General features: G+C 35.0%; 1 pseudogene; it reads right to left on the bottom strand.

Annotated features, from left to right (window-relative positions):
• Window positions 1–16,867: 16,867 nt before the first annotated feature.
• Window positions 16,868–16,986, bottom strand: LOC115208896 (annotated as a pseudogene).
• Window positions 16,987–18,478: the final 1,492 nt, after the last annotated feature.

Here is an 18,478-nt window from a genome sequence, read left to right as displayed (position 1 = left end):
TATATCTAAAACACATGCACACGCAACCAACATACACAGCAATCATAGAATAAATTAACTCTACATAAACAAAAATAATTTCAGAATGCTTACCATTCTGAAATAACTGGTACTTAATGCTTACCATTCTGAAATTATTTTCGTTTATGTAGATTTAATTTATTCTATGATTGCTGTGTTTGTAGGTTGCATGTGTTTTAGATGTACAACCAACACCAATAAAATATAATAATAAATTACCTGTATTGCATGCTCTGAATTGTCTATGCGCTGAATTATCTAGTGCTAACTTGTCGGGGCTGAATTGTCAGATGTTCGATTGTTGGTACTACCATTTTAACATTCTGCTATGCTTGTACAGCTAGTCCTGTTTTCTGCAGCATTGCATCTCAAAAGTCATCATAGTTCTTTGTCCTCATTATGAGGTGCAGCATTTTGACATCAACCGTCACCATTTTCATCACATCCCATCTTTTTACAGTTATCTAGGACTTCATTATCCAATGTAACCTTTCATATTTTAAGACTGCAGAATATTATTTGATAGAAACTTGGCTGCTGTTTCTAGCAGTGTGAGTGGCTACATAGAGGCTTCCTCATTGGCCCAAAGATGTAGTAATAGTTGCTGCAAATAACAATCATTCTATGAAAGAATTTGAGGATGTGTTAATGAAATATTAATATGACTAGCTTTCGTGGGTTCAGACCCTCAAATTTATATCTAATTAATCCCACTGAAGCTTTCGTTTCATTAATGTTCAAAATAGTCATCATCACATGATTATCATTAGAATGTTATTGACTTTTAATTTTAAAACATTTGCTGGAACAATTCATGCAGATTTAATATCTAATTTTTAGACCCATTTAAAACATCCAAATTATTCTTTTAAATATAAATTCAGCCCAGTGATGATTCAGAGGTAGTTTTGGGTCATTGTATAGTAAGGATATCCAGAGTGTTTCAGGAACAGAAACAATGAAAAACAGAGCATCATCATTATCATCATCATTGTTTAACGTCTGTTACTAGTTTTTACCTGACAGCATCAAATTAACTTTGTATTCCTATTTTGTTTCTGAAACATTCTCGATGGTCATTCAGATATTTTCATTCAGTAGAATCTTTGAATTTTTAAACTTTACCTTACGATTTACATATTTCCAGTTTTAATATTTCTATCCGTTTAAGACAGAATCATAAGCATGCCGATCAAAATGTTTTCTGGCATTTTTGCCATCTTTATATTCTGAGTTCAAACTACACTGAGGTCAACTTCACATTTCATCCTTTTAGTGTTAATGAAGTACCAGCTGTGCACTGGGGTCGAGGTGGTCAACCCTCCCCCCTCCCCTAAAATTTCAGGTATTGTGCCAATAGTAGAATGGAATATTAACTAATTAAATACGCTTCATTGATTCATTTCTTTTTATTGATGCAAAGAATTGTCTTTAAAGGAAATGCTATGCTATGACTTTCATGTATGTTCCAAGTTCATTAACAGTACGATTGAAATAAAATAGCTTACAAAAATGGAAATTAGGTCATGATTCAGTTCTTGGGAGTTTGGCACTATTCACATTTTTCTGTTATTGGGTTCCAAAAGGACTTTGAACTGTATACCCAAAGTTTTTCCTATTTTTCTTTTTTCTTTTGGAAGATAAAAATTTTTGGAGCAGAAAATTCTTCAAAGGATAAAAATTACATTCCAGAATTCATTGACTTAATTAAATTTACATCTCAACATTTACACTTTATGTATTTTCTTGATAATTCCTCGAAACCCTTTGGAATGTACAGTTTCCTTGATGTATAATTTTTCTCCCAGCTTTCCATATCCTATGAGATTCCATTTTCTAAAGTTGAAGCAATTAAAGTAAGAACTAAAAGATTTAGGCATTTATGATCCAAAACAAACATTTTACATTAAATAGAATTAATGAAATAAATTCTCCTGCTTTGTTTAGTGAAATCAATATGTTGCAGCGAGGAATAACAAGAACTCTAAAGGGAAATTATTATTTAGCAAAGAAGGAAAACTGAAAAGATTATGAATGTTGCATTCTGAAATAGTCGGAACAAAATTATTTCACTAGGCTATAACTCAGCTATGTGGAGACAGACGTTGTCATCGGATAAATTTACTTGCTTTTTATTCAAAAATGGTATTCTTTAAAGAAAAAAAAACTTTTTTTGTTGTTGAATGTTTAATGGAAAGCACTTAAAATATATAAATAATCACTTTAAAATGTAGATATTTTGTAGGAAAGCTTATACGGAATTTTTGTAATTTTGCAATATGAGTAAAAATTAATATAGTAACATATTTAACTCTTCAACATTCTAAATTTTGCTCATATGATTCCAATGCATATTTCCATAACTTTTTCAGAAATAGATACATACATACGTATATATATATATATATATATATGTATGTATGTATGTATAGAATTGGTATTATCTGGAAGTTGATGATTGAAAAAATCTATTCCTCCATTTTCTTATTTTGTAGATAGATAGATATATACATATATATATATATATATATATATATCTATATATATATATATATATATATGTATATATATATATTATATATATATATATATATATTATATATATATATATATATATATATATATATATATATATATATCTATATATATATATATAATATATATATATATGTATACACAGATATATGCATGCATGTATATATTATTTGTGTATGTAGACGTTTGGTAAATGCAAATAGATGCAAAATCAGCTTGAAAGATTACAAATGAGATTTTTGTTGCAGATACAAACAGAAAGTATTTGCTCTTAGTATAAAAAAAAAAAATTGGCATTTGTTTATAAAATAATCTTTCAGATTATTTCTACATTGTTTAATCAATGAGGCAGAAACCTTTAATATATTTCACTGCTAGCTTTTTCAAAACAGACATTAGTGTTGGGTATAATATAGACCAGTTCACAAACCCTTATTATGCAATTGGTATTTTGCTATGATCAGTTCCAAAACATAAGAAAACATACTGTATGTATGTGAGTGTGTGTGTGTGTGTGTGTGTGTGTGTGTGTGTGTGTGTGGTGTGTGTGTGTGTGTGTGTTATGTATACATATATGTATGTATGTATGTATATTTCTAGATGCTACATCTCAACTATAATCCTCTGAAAACTTGTGAATTGAAAAGCAGTCCGTTTCAGTAATTGAAATGCTCTTTATTATATTCTTTGATAAGGATGCAATGGGGCAGAATGGAAGGTGAAAAGAAGGGGCAAATATTAATGACATTAGTCTCTTTTACTAAAAAAAATTATTTGTTTTGCTTCTTTGATGTTATTGAAAGCAAGAGAGACATCTAAGGTAATCTGGTGTATTGTTCTGTACTATACATTCTGTCATTTATTTGGCAATGAAAAAAAAAAAGACAAATTTGTTCTTTCCAATATTTGGCATGATTATTGAAGGGTACAGTTAGAGAGAAATGAAAACCTTTTTTTTTTTTATTCTGTAGGAATATAGATGTATTGACATTTTGCCAGTCAAAGCAACCAGAAACACCATAAAGAAATAGCTTGTTGAGTTAAACAATATATTCAATGATTCCTTAAATAGCAAATATTCTTGCATGCTGGCCTTTACAAAGAATCACTTTCACATTCAAAGCTGCATGTATTTATTCAATATTTTACTTGTACTCACAATGAACGAGTTCTTCATGAGACAGTTATCACCAGAATGGACATCCATTTGTTAAGTACTATTGCATCTAACCATATTTAAGATTATACAATGGAAAACTATTTATATATTCCACACACACCCTGAAACAAATATCAAATGTCAGTGTTTTCTGTTGAACTATTTACAAAAAGTAGTTTACATCACTGGGGAAAGTTTCAAGGGTGTTTTAGTGCTCAAGATTATTGTTATATTTTTTTTCTTTTTTGCAATGGCTGTTGTAACAATGTAAGTAGGCTTAAATTACAGCCTCCAGGTATTTCTGTGTGGCTAAGAAGCTTGCTTTGAAACTGCAAGGTTTGAAGTTTAATCCTTTAGCATTTAAACTGGTCGTATCCAGGTCAAATATTCAACCTGTTTTATGTTCAAACTGGCCAGATATGGTCTTTCACACCTGCTCTACAATGTCGTTCTAAAAATAAAAATTCATATTTTCTTATTCTTCTATTCTTTTACTTGTTTCAGTCATTTGACTGTGGCCATGCTGGAGCACCACATTTAGTAGAGCAAATCGACCCCAGGACATATTCTTTGTAAGCTTAGTACTTATTCTATCGGTCTCGGTTGTCAAGCGATGTTGAGGGGGTGGGGACAAACACAGACACACAGACATTTATATACATATACATATATACAACAGTTTTCTTTTCAGTTTCCGTCTACCAAATCCACTCACAAGGCTTTGGTCGACCCAAGGCTATAGTAGAAGACACTTGCCCAAGGTGCCATGCAGTGAAACTGAACCCAGAAACATGTAGTTGGTAAAGCAAGCTACTTACCACACAGCCACTCCTGCACCTATATCATTGAAATCTCAAAGCTATAATGTATGATTAATTCAAAACAAGGCAAATAAATAAGTATTACATTTGAGGGAGAAATTTAAATGCTAAAACTTTAATTTCACTGTGTAGAACCTTGGGCAAGTATCTTCAACCATCATTTCAGGTCAACTAAAACTTTGTGAATGAAATTTGGTTGTCAGAAACTAAACCTGTTGAAGAGGCTGTTCTTGATTTTGAATGGTCAACATCTTCCATCGCTCAGTTTGATGCAAGCACCTGACTGTTGGGTACCTTTAGCAGAGTACATTATCTTGTATGCATCTGAGCCAAGCTAAGGCTTTGCTCTGATAATAACTTCTAGCCTTCACCTGTATCAAAAAACCTGAAAATAGTCCTGGAAGTCAATTTTGTTGACCTAGCTTCCATGGTGCTTATAATAGCATGGAAAATATTGATACTATAATTTCATAGCAGTAAATTTAAAAGCATGATAGCATGGAGCCTTGTGGTTTAGGCACTGCAGTCATGATTGCTAAATCATAGATTTTATTTCTTTACTACCCACAAGGGGCTAAACATAGAGAGGACAAACAAGGACAGATAAACGAATTAAGTTGATTACATCGACCCCAGCATGTAACTGGTACTTAATTTATCGACCCCGAAAGGATGAAAGGCAAAGTCGACCTCACCAGAATTTGAACTCAGAACGTAATGACAGATGAAATACCTATTTCTTTACTACCCACAAGCGGCTGAACACAGAGAGAACAAACAAGGACAGATAAACGGATTAAGTTGATTACGTCGACCCAGTGCGTAACTGGTACTAAATTTATCGACCCTGAAAGGATGAAAGGCAAAGTCGACCTCGGTGGAATTTGAACTCAGAATATAATGGCAGACAAAATACCTATTTCTTTACTAACCACAAGGGGCTAAACACAGAAGGAACAAACAAGGACAGATAAACGAATTAAGTCGATTACATCGACCCCAGTGCGTAACTGGTACATAATTTATCAACCCCAAAAGGATGAAAGGCAAAGTCGACCTTGGCGGAATTTGAACTCAGAACGTAATGACAGATGAAATACCTATTTCTTTACTACCCACAAGGGGCTAAACACAGAGAGGACAAACAAGGACAGACAAACGGATTAAGTCGATTACATCGACCCCAGTGCGTAACTGGTACTTAATTTATTGACCCCGAAAGGATGAAAGGCAAAGTCGACCTCAGCAGAATTTGAACTCAGAATGTAATGACAGATGAAATACCTATTTCTTTACTACCCACAAGGGGCTAAACACAGAGGGGACAAACAAGGACAAACAAATGGAGTAAGTCGATTACATCGACCCCAGTGCGTAACTGGTACTTAATTTATCGACCCCAAAGGATGAAAAGCAAAGTGGACCTCGGCGGAATGTGAACTCAGAATGTATTGGCAGACGATATACCTATTTCTTTATTACCCACAAGGAGCTAAACACAGAGGGGACAAACAAGGACAGACATAGGTATTAAGTCGATTACATCGACCCCAGTGCGTAACTGGTACTTAATTTATCGACCCCGAAAGGATGAAAGGCAAAGTCGACCTCGGCGGAATTTGAACTCAGAACGTAACGGCAGACGAAATACCGCTAAGCATTTCGCCCGGCGTGCTAACGTTTCTGCCAGCTCGCCACCTTGTCATAGATTTGATTCCTGGACGAGGCTATACATTGTTGTCTTGAGTAAAACACTTCATTTCAAGTTGTTCCAATTCACTTAACTGTCAGTGGGTGACCCTGTGTTGGAACAGCCTTTGGAGAGAATGTTAGTCTGCTCTCTTAGTCTGTGAAATGCTGTCATTCAAAAAAAATGAAACAATGCCAAGTGCATTGTGACTAGCGATGTAGAACAACATCCATTAGTCTGGAGATTCTGTGATACAGTGATATCTAACAGCAGAAGGGTTTTAAATTTGGAATAGATGGAATGGAATTTACACAGAAGATATCTCCTGACTTGTCCAGGAAATCAGTAACTTCCATATAAGAACAGATTCAAACTGTGGCAATCTATTCAACTTGTGCCAGTATAGAATAATGATGTGAAAAGATGGCTGATGAACAATTAAGCCCAGTTGTACAAGAAGTACCTTGATAAAATGTACCTTGACAAGAAGCACCTTGACAAGAAGTACCTTGCTGTATGGCAGTTGACTTTTACATATGGCAGATACTGGTGTCATGCAAATGGCAACTGTGCCGGTGGAACATAAAAGTGTCTTTCGAGAATTGTGCCTCATGGAGGCAATGACTGAATGAAACCATTTGGCATTATACTGTGCTTGAGAAGAAAAGCCATCGTGCCAAGCAAAACCGTAGTCATGGCAGATACCGGTTTTAGTCAAATGGTACGTAATAGCACTCATTACATTCTCCAAGTGGTTGGGTGTTAGGAAGGGCATCCAGCCGTAAAAACCATGCCAAAAATGACTTGAGTCTGGTACAGTCTACCAGCTTGCCAGAGCTGGGCAAACCGTCCAACCCATACCAGCAAGGACAACGGATGCTAAATAATGATGATGATAATGATGATGATGATGATGATGATGATGATGACTACAAATCTCTTAAAGGAAATATTCTAAAACAACAGGGAATAGATATTCTAGATACTGTTTAACTGGAATTAGATCTGTTTGTTGTCCCTATGTATGAAGTCTTATTTGTTTGTACGAGTTCTTGATAAGAATAACATTTATTTTGCTTAAACTACTTATCTATTGAAGTCGAAAAATAGGACACAAGGCAATGGTACTGCACTTGAGATACTTTCGTTCCATTCTCCCATGGCAAAGTCATTAAATAAGTGATATTTATTGTTTTTCTAATTCTACATTCTCTCACACACTTCCACACTTACATACATTTATACATAAATGCATTTGGACAATTAAAAGATATAAAATGATGTATTTTTTGCTTTTTTGCTGGAATTTATGTATAGCTAACATTGGTGTAAATTTTGATAAAAATGTTCTGGAGAAGTAATACTCTATTTGCTTTACTCTAATAAATCTGGTTCTTTTGTGCCATTTGTGTCACAATTTGAATGGCAAATATTTAATGAACTGCTTCAGTTTTAGTTACTTGTTATTTTTGAATGAATATCATAGGTTATTACAAAGTGTGGTAAACAGTATTACTTATCTGAAAATAAATATTTGGTATGATAAAGAACTAAAAGAATGATGCTAGAGAATGTCTGGAGATGTTAGTAATTGGAACCTAGATTTGACAGATGTACAAAAAAAATGGTTTTAAAATTTTTTCAAAAAAAAAAAATAATAATAATGATAATAATAAATAAATAAATAAATAAATAAATAAATAAAAAAGAAGAATAAAAACTGATAGATATCATAAATTATTTTGCTCCACCTTTGAGAATAAGTAAGTTAACCAAGAGAATGAACTTTGTTGCTTGCTGTTCTGAAACGATTTTTCAACTAACAAAATTCTCATTATTTAAAAAGAAACAGAAATCAATTCAGAAATATGGCAACCATTTCAATATTGATTTTTATCATGAGAGATATTTATTTTGGTTATATGTTAGATTAATCAGAAATGCATGATTTAGTACAATGAAAACTGTTCTGAAAATACACATCAATGCCATCATGAAACTAAATGTAGAATGTTGGACAGCTGTATATATGAACGGAATTGATTTATTGTGATTTCACCACCACATACAAATATTCATGCATTGTAAGCTGATATAAATAATGTATAAATGTAGAATAACAAGAGAGCAATGCAAAGAGTCACTAAAGATTGCAAAATGAGTGAATAAGTGCAAAGAACTTCTAATTTAAATGTCCCTTGTAGCAATACAGTAGTCAATTACACAAAGCATTTCTCTTTCAGCTGTAAACTCGGCAACATGATGGCTTCCTACTAAACAAGAATATAATTAATTACTATGTATACAAATATAATTATATTTGTGTGCACGCATGTATGTGTCTGTATGTATATGTGTGTGTGTATATATGTGTGTGAATGTATATGTGTGTGTATGTATATGTGTGTGTGTATATGTATAAGGCGGCGAGCTGGCAGAAACGTTAGCACGCCGGGCGAAATGCGTAGCCATATTTCGTCTGCCGTTACATTCCAAGTTCAAATTCCGCCGAGGTCGACTTTACCTTTCATCCTTTCGGGATCGATAAATTAAGTACCAGTTACGCACTGAGGTCGATGTAATCGACTTAATCCATTTGTCTGTCCTTGTTTGTCCCCTCTGTGTTTAGCCCCTTGTGGGTAGTAAAGAAATATATATATAATATATATATGACTGCATATGTATATATATGTGGTTTTATGTATGTGCATACGCATAAGTATTTGTGTGTATGTATATGTGTGTGTGTATATATATATAATATATATATGACTATATATGTATATATATGTGGTTTTATGTATGTGCATACCCATAAGTATTTGTGTGTATGTATATGCATGTGTGTATATATATAATATATATATATGACTGTATATGTATATATATGTGGTTTTATGTATGTGCATACGCATAAGTATTTGTGTGTATGTATATGTGTGTGTGTATATATATATATAATATATATATGACTGTATATGTATATATATGTGGTTTTATGTATGTGTATATGCATAAGTAGTTATGTATGCATGTGTATATATAAAGTCAGTGAATATTTCTTGTAAGTATTCTTGCTGAAAATTTTAAAAAAGTAAATATAAATGGAATTTAAAGATGTAGGTTAAATTAGCTTGCATTCCTGTCATCAAGTGATAAAAATGTCTGACAGGGAAATGCTTGTATGCATACTTCTACATCACATTGGGTTTATTAAATAATTTTGTTTAGATTATTTACAAAATTTGTTAGAATATGGAGATAAATATTATCTTCCAATCCTTAAACAATTTATGATAATGTAAAAGATACAAAAACTATAATTATTCTGTTACAATCTTAATACTTAGCTTAACAGATTAAAATGCTCTCTAATTAGCACTGTGAATTAACGAATATTATGCATCATTGTTATTATAAATGTATGGATGTTATTAGAAATAGCAGTAACAATGATGATTATTTTTCTAGCCTTCTTCAAAATGAGTGAACATTGATTCTATTAAAACTCTATTTACTAAAAATATAATAGGCACTGGAGTGGCTGTGTGATAAGTAGCTTGCTTACCAACCACATGGTTCTGGGTTCAATCCCATTGGGTGGCACCTTGCACAAGTGTCTTCTACTGTAACCTTGGGCTGACCAAAGCCCTGTGAGTGGATTTGGTAGACAGAAATTGAAAGAAGCCCTCAAAATAGATGAACATCAATGGAATTTGTATCTTTGTGGTACCAGTGCCGGTGGCACACAAGAGAAAACCATCCGAAAGTAGCCGTAGCCAGTACCGCATCGACTGGCCTCCGTGCTGGGGCACATGACAAACACACCATCCGATCGTGGCCGTTCGCCAGCCTCATCTAGCACCTGTGTCGGTGGCACATAAAAACACCATCCGAAGACCCGGCAAGACTAGTCGGGCCATAACCCATGGCCCCTACCTGGGACGTAGTCAGTCCACCTGTGCATACCTTCCTTCTTGTGACACTTGTGAAGACCTGTTGAGGCAAGTGAAAATCAAAACAAATCAAAATAGATGAACATCAATGGAATTGTATCTTTGCGGTACCAGTGCCGGTGGCACACAAGAAAACCATCCGAACGTGGCCGTAGCCAGTACCGCATCGACTGGCCTCGTGCTGTGGGCACGTAACAGCACCATCCGATCGTGGCCGTTTGCCAGCCTCATCTGGCACCTGTGTCAGTGGCACATAAAAACACCATCCGAGCGTGGCCGTCTGCCAGCCTCGTCTGGCACCTGTGTCGGTGGCACATAAAAAAACCATCCGAGCGTGGCCGTTTGCCAGCCTCGTCTGGCACCTGTGTCGGTGGCACATAAAATCACCCACTACACTCTCGGAGTGGTTGGCGTTAGGAAGGGCATCCAGCTGTAGAAACACTGCCAGATCTGACTGGACTGGTGCAGCTTTCGGGCTCCCCAGACCCCAGTTGAACCATCCAACCCATGCTAGCATGGAAAGCGGACGTTAAATGATGATGATGATGATATATGTATATATGTACTTTTCTACTTTAGGCACAAGGCCCGGAATTTGGGGGGAGGAGGCCAGTGATTAGATAGACCTCAGTACACAACTGGTATTTAATTTATCGACCTTGAAAGGATGAAAGGCAAAGTCGACCTCAGTGGAATTTGAACTCAGAATGTAAAGATAGACGAAATACCACTAAGCATTTTGCCCGGTGTGCTAATGTTTCTGCCTGCTCGTTGCCTTTATTTACTTATATATATAATCCCAAAAATCAGAGAAAAAACACAATGAGAAAAAGCAACAATGTGAGTACGTGACACATGCAAAGTATTAAAAGATGCTCAGGGAAGGAAAGAAAGGTGGCTTTATATTTCGAGCAAAGTTATTCTTCAGAAACAGGAGACAGGGAAAGTCCAAGAGAAGAGGAAGCTGGGGGGAAAAAGCACCAACAATTCTCATGTAGTTATGCATATATATTTGTGTGTGTGTGTCTGCGTTTTTCTCCCACCATCACTTGATTACTAATGTTGGTGTGTTTACATCCCCGTAACTTACTGGTTCAGCAAAAGAGACTGATCGAATAAGTTCTAGACATACAAAAATAAGTCCTGGAGTCAATTAGTTCGACTAAAGGTGGTGCTCCAGCATAGCCACAGTCAAATGACTGAAACAAGTAAAAGACTGAAAGAATTTGAAAGGTTCCATACTGTAGTAAGTGGAAATAAACAGGAAAAATATATGGTGTACCTGCTCCATAGTTATTTGCTGAAATTAAATATATACCATCAACCTTTCTTATTTAATTAATTTCTAATGAGCCCTAGAAGAAATGCATTTTTTTTCTTTCAAAAATCCAATTATCCTACAAGTTTTGTTATAATTTGTTCTTAGCAATGTGGAGAATTATGGGAAAATTATGGTAGCTCAGTTTATGAACTCAAAGAGTTTTGCTGAAATATTCATTTTGGAAAGAAAGAATTTTTGAGAATAATAGATTATATGAGTTATTATGGTTTACTGTAAGAATTGGAGCTGAAACAATAGAATTTTAAAATATTTATCTGGATTAAATTACAGTTTTATATTTTCTTCAGAGAGGTGACAAAACCATTAGCATGCCAGACAAAATGACTAACAGCATGATTAGCAGCATGTTGTCCATACATACATACATACATACATACATACATACATACATATATATATACATGTGTATATATATATATATATACATGTGTATATATATATATATACATTTGTATATATATCATATATATATATATATATATATGTATATACATTCATATATATATATATACTTACATACATATATACATATATAGTTAATCCAAACAAGAAAGCACAAAAAAACACAACAACGCGAGGATGTGGAACAAATATAGTATTATTGGACGCTCAGGAAAGAGGGAAAGAAGGAGGGTTCAACGTTTTGAGTGGAGCTCTTCGTCGGAAACATAGGAGAAAGGAAAGATCCAGAGAAGGAAAGACAGAGGAAAAAAAATCGCCAACGGTACACACACAGTCATATATATATATATATATATACATACATATATATTCAGTAATCACTCACTTTATTGTGGTTCACCTATCACACCCTCAGTACATCACAGCACCAAATGAAATGCTTAGTGGTATTTCATCTGCCATTACGTTCTGAGTTCAAATTCTGCCGAGGTCGGCTTTGCCTTTCATCCTTTCAGGATCGATTAAATAAGTACAAATTTTTTTTGGTGGAATTTGAACTCAGGATGTAAAGACAGGTAAAATGCTGCTAAGAACTCTGCTAGTTCGCTGCTTTCTTAACTCATTGTATTACTGCCATCTTAGGAAAAAAGGGGACACACTTTAGATCGGTGGTTCCCTCTCGGGGTTGATGAAAAGATCCAGGTGTGTGTTGAGGAAAAGTGGGATGATAACGGGGTGGTCAAAATGGGGTGATAGATGTAAAAACAAAAAATATTAATAGGTTAATTAGGCTTAAGTTTTATTTGTGAAATACAGTTGTTTAGAAAGTGGTCTATATTTGTAGTGGGGAGGGTGAGGGGGCGTTAGGAATGTGGCCTGGGTACCAAGGGGAGTGGTAGCCTGAAAAAGTTTGGGAACTACTGCTTTAGATAGTTGTTCTTGATGTATTATTTGAAAATAAAGTGTAACATTCATGGTTAGACCTCAGTATACTTAATTACAATCAACCTTGGGCTAAATAGCTAATAATTTCTTTTATATACTTCTTTATTACCCACAAGGGGCTAAACATAGAGGGGACAAACAAGGACAAAGTATTAAGTCGATTATATCGACCCCAGTGCGAAACTGGTACTTAATTTATCGACCCTGAAAGGATGAAAGGCAAAGTCGACCTCGGCGGAATTTGAACTCAGAACGTAATGGCAGACGAAATACGGCTACACATTTCGCCTGGTGTGCTAACGTTTCTGCCAGCTCGCCTATAGCAATCCCTACCAAGAGTGAAGGTTAAAATAGACAAATCATGATGAGACCACTAAAAATCACAGTTCTATGTTTTCCTCTCTTCTGTCAAGAATACTATTGTGTTGATAGAATAATTAGAATGGCAAAGAGTCATTCTGTCATCTTACATCAAATAATTTATTATAATTCTTTTATAAAAACAGAAGAACAAAAGATATTATTAATGGATGATGCAAGAAACAGATGGTTGTTTTAAAGCCTTATCAGCTGGAATATGTATGATGTTATATAAGTAGGAATTGGATATTCATTGAGCAATAAATGAAAGTATTAAAACTTACTCTAAGAATCAATATGTTTTGAATGATACTTATCAAATCTGAATGCAAATGAAGGAAAAAAAAATGTTTTATGGACAACGAATGTAAAGATATTAATTATTTATAGAAAAAAGAAAAAGGAAAATAATTAGAATTAATTTTTTTTTTTTGTACCCATGACCCATAGGCGCAGGAGTGGCTGTGTGGTAAGTAGCTTGCTTACCAACCACATGGTTCCGGGTTCATTCCTACTGCGTGGCACTTTGGGCAAGTGTCTTCTGCTATAGCATCGGGCTGACCAAAGCCTTGTGAGTGGATTTGGTAGACGGAAACTGAAAGAAGCCTGTCGTATATATGTATATGTATATGTATATGTATGTGTGTGTATGTGTTTATGTGTTTGTGTTTGTCCCACCAACATCACTTGACAACCGATGGTGGTGTGTTTACGTCCCCTGTAACTTAGCAGTTCGGCAAAAATGACTGATAGAATAAAGTATTAGTCTTACAAAGAATAAGTCCTGGGGTCGATTTTTTCAACTAAAGGCAGTGCTCCAGCATGGCTACAGTCAAAATGACTGAAACAAGTAAAAGAGTAAAAGAATGACAGAAGTATTGGATTTTTCATTTGCCAATGGATTTAAGTGAACTTCATGAAAATATCTTGCAAGGCTGTGAGTTAAAGTTCAGGGTTAAACCAGGAACATTTCATCTCTCCCAAAGTTTGCTGTGAAAATCTGCTGGTGATAGTCTGATAACGAATACAACCGTTTTCTTCAAAATTAATCTTCAATTCATATGTGAAACAGAAACAGAATTTAAATGAGCTCAATATAGTTCAACATTAATAAGAGAAACCATGATATGAAAAAGAAAATTTGAAGGAAATGTCCCTTGTGACATTATAAATGGTATTTCAAATAATTTAAATGTTCTCCATCTCTTGGGAAATATTTCTAATTGTCATTTAGCAAATCGTATTTTCTTTTATGGAATTATAGATTGAGTAAATCAAAGCAATATTTTTATTTATTTTAATTATCTACAGTCTTCTGAAGAACCTATCTAAGATAGTTTCTTTAAAAACAGTTATTCAATATAAAATCTGTGGAATATATGCATATAAGAATAATATTTCTGAATTTTATTACATATCATAAGATGTAATATAATTGACGTGAATACATGCTCATCATTATTTATGAGAAGAAATAAAATGCTAATGTCTTTGGTTCAATAATATTAAATGAAACTAAAGTGGTGAGCTAACAGAATCATTACCACACCAGGCAAAGTGCTTTGTGCCATTCCATCTATCTTCGTGTTCTGAGTTCAAATTCCGCTGAGGTAGGCTTTGCTTTTCATCTTTTCGGGGTAGATAAAATAAGTACCAGTTGAACACTGGGGTCGATGTAATTGACTTAACGATAAAAAAAAAAGTCGCCCTTTTCAAGCCTAGCCAGGCTCATGGGCCCGGTTTCCCAGTTTCTGTGGCATATATGTTCACCCCAGCTGGACGGGATGCCAGTCCATCACAGCTTTACTCAAGAAACAGGAAGAGAGAGTGAGAGAAAGTTGGGGCGAAAGAGTACAACAGGGGACAACACTACCCCCTGCCAGAAAACCGTGGAGCTTTTAGGTGTTTTCGCTCAATAAACACACACAACGCCTGGTCTGGAATTGAAACTGCGATCCTTCGACCGCGAGTCCACTGCCCTAAACACTGGCCCATTGTGCCTCCACAAATCGACTTAACACCTTCCCCGAAATTGCCAAAATTTGAAATCAATATTAAATGAAACTAAGGGCTGCAAGCCAGCAGACTCATTAATGGTTCAACCAAATGTTTAGCATCATTTCGTTTGTCATTATGTTCTGAGTTCAAATTCTGTAAAGGTCAACTTTGCCTTTCATCCTTTCGAGGTCAATAGAATAAGCACCCAGTTGAATGCTGGGGTTGGTGCGATCGATTTACCCTCCACCCCAAAATTGTTGGCCTGGTGCCAAAATTTGAAACCAATATTAAATGAAACTATGATTACAGTTTTCTTTATCTCATCCAAAATAAGAGTATTGCTTTTGAAAAAGAGAGACAAAGCCATTTATCGATATGTAAAGATAGTCAAAGTGAGTGAATATTCCATTAATTAAAACTTATTTGAAGTCTTAAGATGTGATAATGAAATCAAATTTTTTTGTACATTTATTTTGTTGCTTTCAAATTCTGGCAACATCTTCATCATTATCATCATCATCATCATCATTGTTTAATGTCCACTTTCCATGCTGGATGGTTGGATGGTTTGATTGAGGACTGGCAAGCCAGGAGGCTGCACTAGGCTCCAATCTGATCTGGCAATATTACTATGACTGGATGCACTTCCTAACACTGGCCACTCCGAGAGTGTAGTGGGTGCTTTTAACATTCCACCGGCATGGGAGCCAGTCAGGCAGGCCTGGCATTGACCACCTTTGGATGGTGCTTTTTACATGCCACCTGACATGGGAGCCAATCAGTGGGTACTGGCATTGACCACGTTCAGATGGTGTTTTTTATGTGCCACTGGCATGGAAGCCAGTAGGGGACACTAGCATTGACCACGTTCAGGTGGTGCTTTTTACGTGCCACCTGCATGGGAGCCAGTCAGATGACACTGGCATCAACCCATACTCGAATGGTACTTATGTATTTGAATAACCATAATTTGCAATACTTGAATTAGTCTAAGCTCAAACAATATGTTTTATCTTGTTCTACTCATTGGAATGCAGCCCATGCTGGGGCACCACCTTTAAAAGTTAAGTTGAACGAATTGATTCCAGTACTTATTTTAAAACCTATTGCTTTTTCTGTTAGTCTGCTCAATCAAACTGTAAAATTAAGGGATCTAAGCAATACATATTGTCAAGCAGTGATGGCGGTATGGTTATATATAAATACTGCTCCCCCACCACCGCCACCACCACATACACATATATATTGGTGGAAAAGCACCCATTTACACTCTCAGAGTGTTTGGCATTAGGAAGGGCATCCAGCCATAGAAACCATGCCAAATCAGACTGGAGTCTGGTGCAGCTCTCAGAGTTACTAGTTCCAATCAAACTGTCTGACCCATGCCAGGTTAAATGATGATGATGATGATGGTGATGATGATGATCACACACACACACATAGATGTGTATGTGTGTGATGGGATTCCTTTCAGTTTCTGTCTCTGTCTACCAAATCGACTTACAAGCCATTTGTTAGCCCGGGGTTATAGCGGACACTTGCTCAAGGTGCCATGCAGTGAGACTGAATCCAAGACTGCTTAGTTCAGAAGCAATCTCCTTAACCCCACAGCCGTGTCTGCAACTTATAAAAGAAAGCTACTTACAGTTCCTAGGTTTCCCAGGCTGTCACCCATCTAAGTACTAACTGGGCTTGACATTGTTTAACTTTAGTGATTGGATGAGAACTGGTATTTTCAACATGATATTACCATAAGCCATACCATATTTACCTTACATCCCTCCAGGGGTCAATTTATGCTGCACTCTACCAAAACCAATATTATTAATACATGTGAGATACTATAGGCTGATATCTCGTCTTATAAACTTCTCCCTTGCCTATGAAAGGAATTCATTATAATATCCATTTTGCAATGATTCTGATTTTGAATTTTCGATAAATAAACTGCATACATGTAATTTATACCCTCCAAAACTCAGCAACCACTAATCGATCATTAAACTTAACCAGGGAGTCATTTTACTTTAAACAATCTCTCTATATATAAAGTTAAGTTGTCTGTGTATGGCAGGTTTGGTAGCCTTCAACTAACACTATCCCCTCCGAGACCCTGCGGTGCAAGTTGACTAAAACTGAGAGGATGATAGAAGAAGGCTTGCTCTTCCTTCTGTAGAAGAAAAAAATTCAAATCGGACCATGTTAACACCAAAAATTATTTACATCAAAAAGGTGCTTTTTATCTATGAAAAGCCCTATTTTTAATGATATTTTGACTGCTGTGTTGCCATTTTTTGGTGTATTTCAACCAGAAAAAAAGTTCACTTAAAGTGAATAACAAGCTACATAATGTAAAATTTTTACTTTTCAAAAATTCCAATTCTAAAGGGTCGAAACAAATCTGAGCAATGCTGGGCGGTACTGCTAGTTGAATATTACAGACAAAAAATACAGAGAAGTAAATGTTACGTAGTCTTTAATATATGTAAACATATGCCACGTAATAATGCTTAAATGGAATGCCATTCAAAATGTAATTTTGATGTGAAAAGAAAAAGGAACAAAAGAGGATAATATTTTGATGTAACCTTATAATACTTCTATATTTCTTCTTATAATCTGCTTTCCTTTCTGTCTTCAGATCAATAAAGATCCTTTATGCCACACAACTTATACTGAATAGAATATGGTTCAACAGGAAAAGGGGAAACAATATCAATACACGAAATAGGCATTTCATAAAATTAATTCCATTGCTCAACCAAGTTTAATATCTCTATTTTGGTAGAAGAGCTTGCATATGTTAAAATCTCTGCATAAGCTATAAGCTAGTGACTGACATAGCATCACTTTCGTCTATAGATTAATTCCTACATTTATTATGAGAATTCTTGACCATAGATTTATCTTTTCATGAATATCATAATAAAATATAAGATTTAATAAAGTATCAAATTGAAATGTTTGTATTAATTTACCAGTAACATTTTAAGTATTATTGCTAAATTTGCCTCCAAATAGAAAACCATAAAACATTTATTAATAAAACTTTCATAAAAGATAGTTAAAATTAAAAGATGAAAAATGTGTAAATGTATATTATACTGCTGGCCAATATGATATGATTTCGTATCTACTGCAGGCGTCTCATTGTATTCTCTGTCAAACTATTCCATTTCGGTGTGCACTGACAGGCTCAACTCACAACACACCTTTGACCTATACTGTTCTACACCATGTTTTGACTTC

This window comes from Octopus sinensis, linkage group LG2 (genome assembly GCF_006345805.1).
Source record: "Octopus sinensis linkage group LG2, ASM634580v1, whole genome shotgun sequence".
In the NCBI taxonomy this organism is placed as follows: domain Eukaryota; kingdom Metazoa; phylum Mollusca; class Cephalopoda; order Octopoda; family Octopodidae; genus Octopus; species Octopus sinensis.
This window is presented reverse-complemented; position numbering and strand designations above follow the sequence as displayed.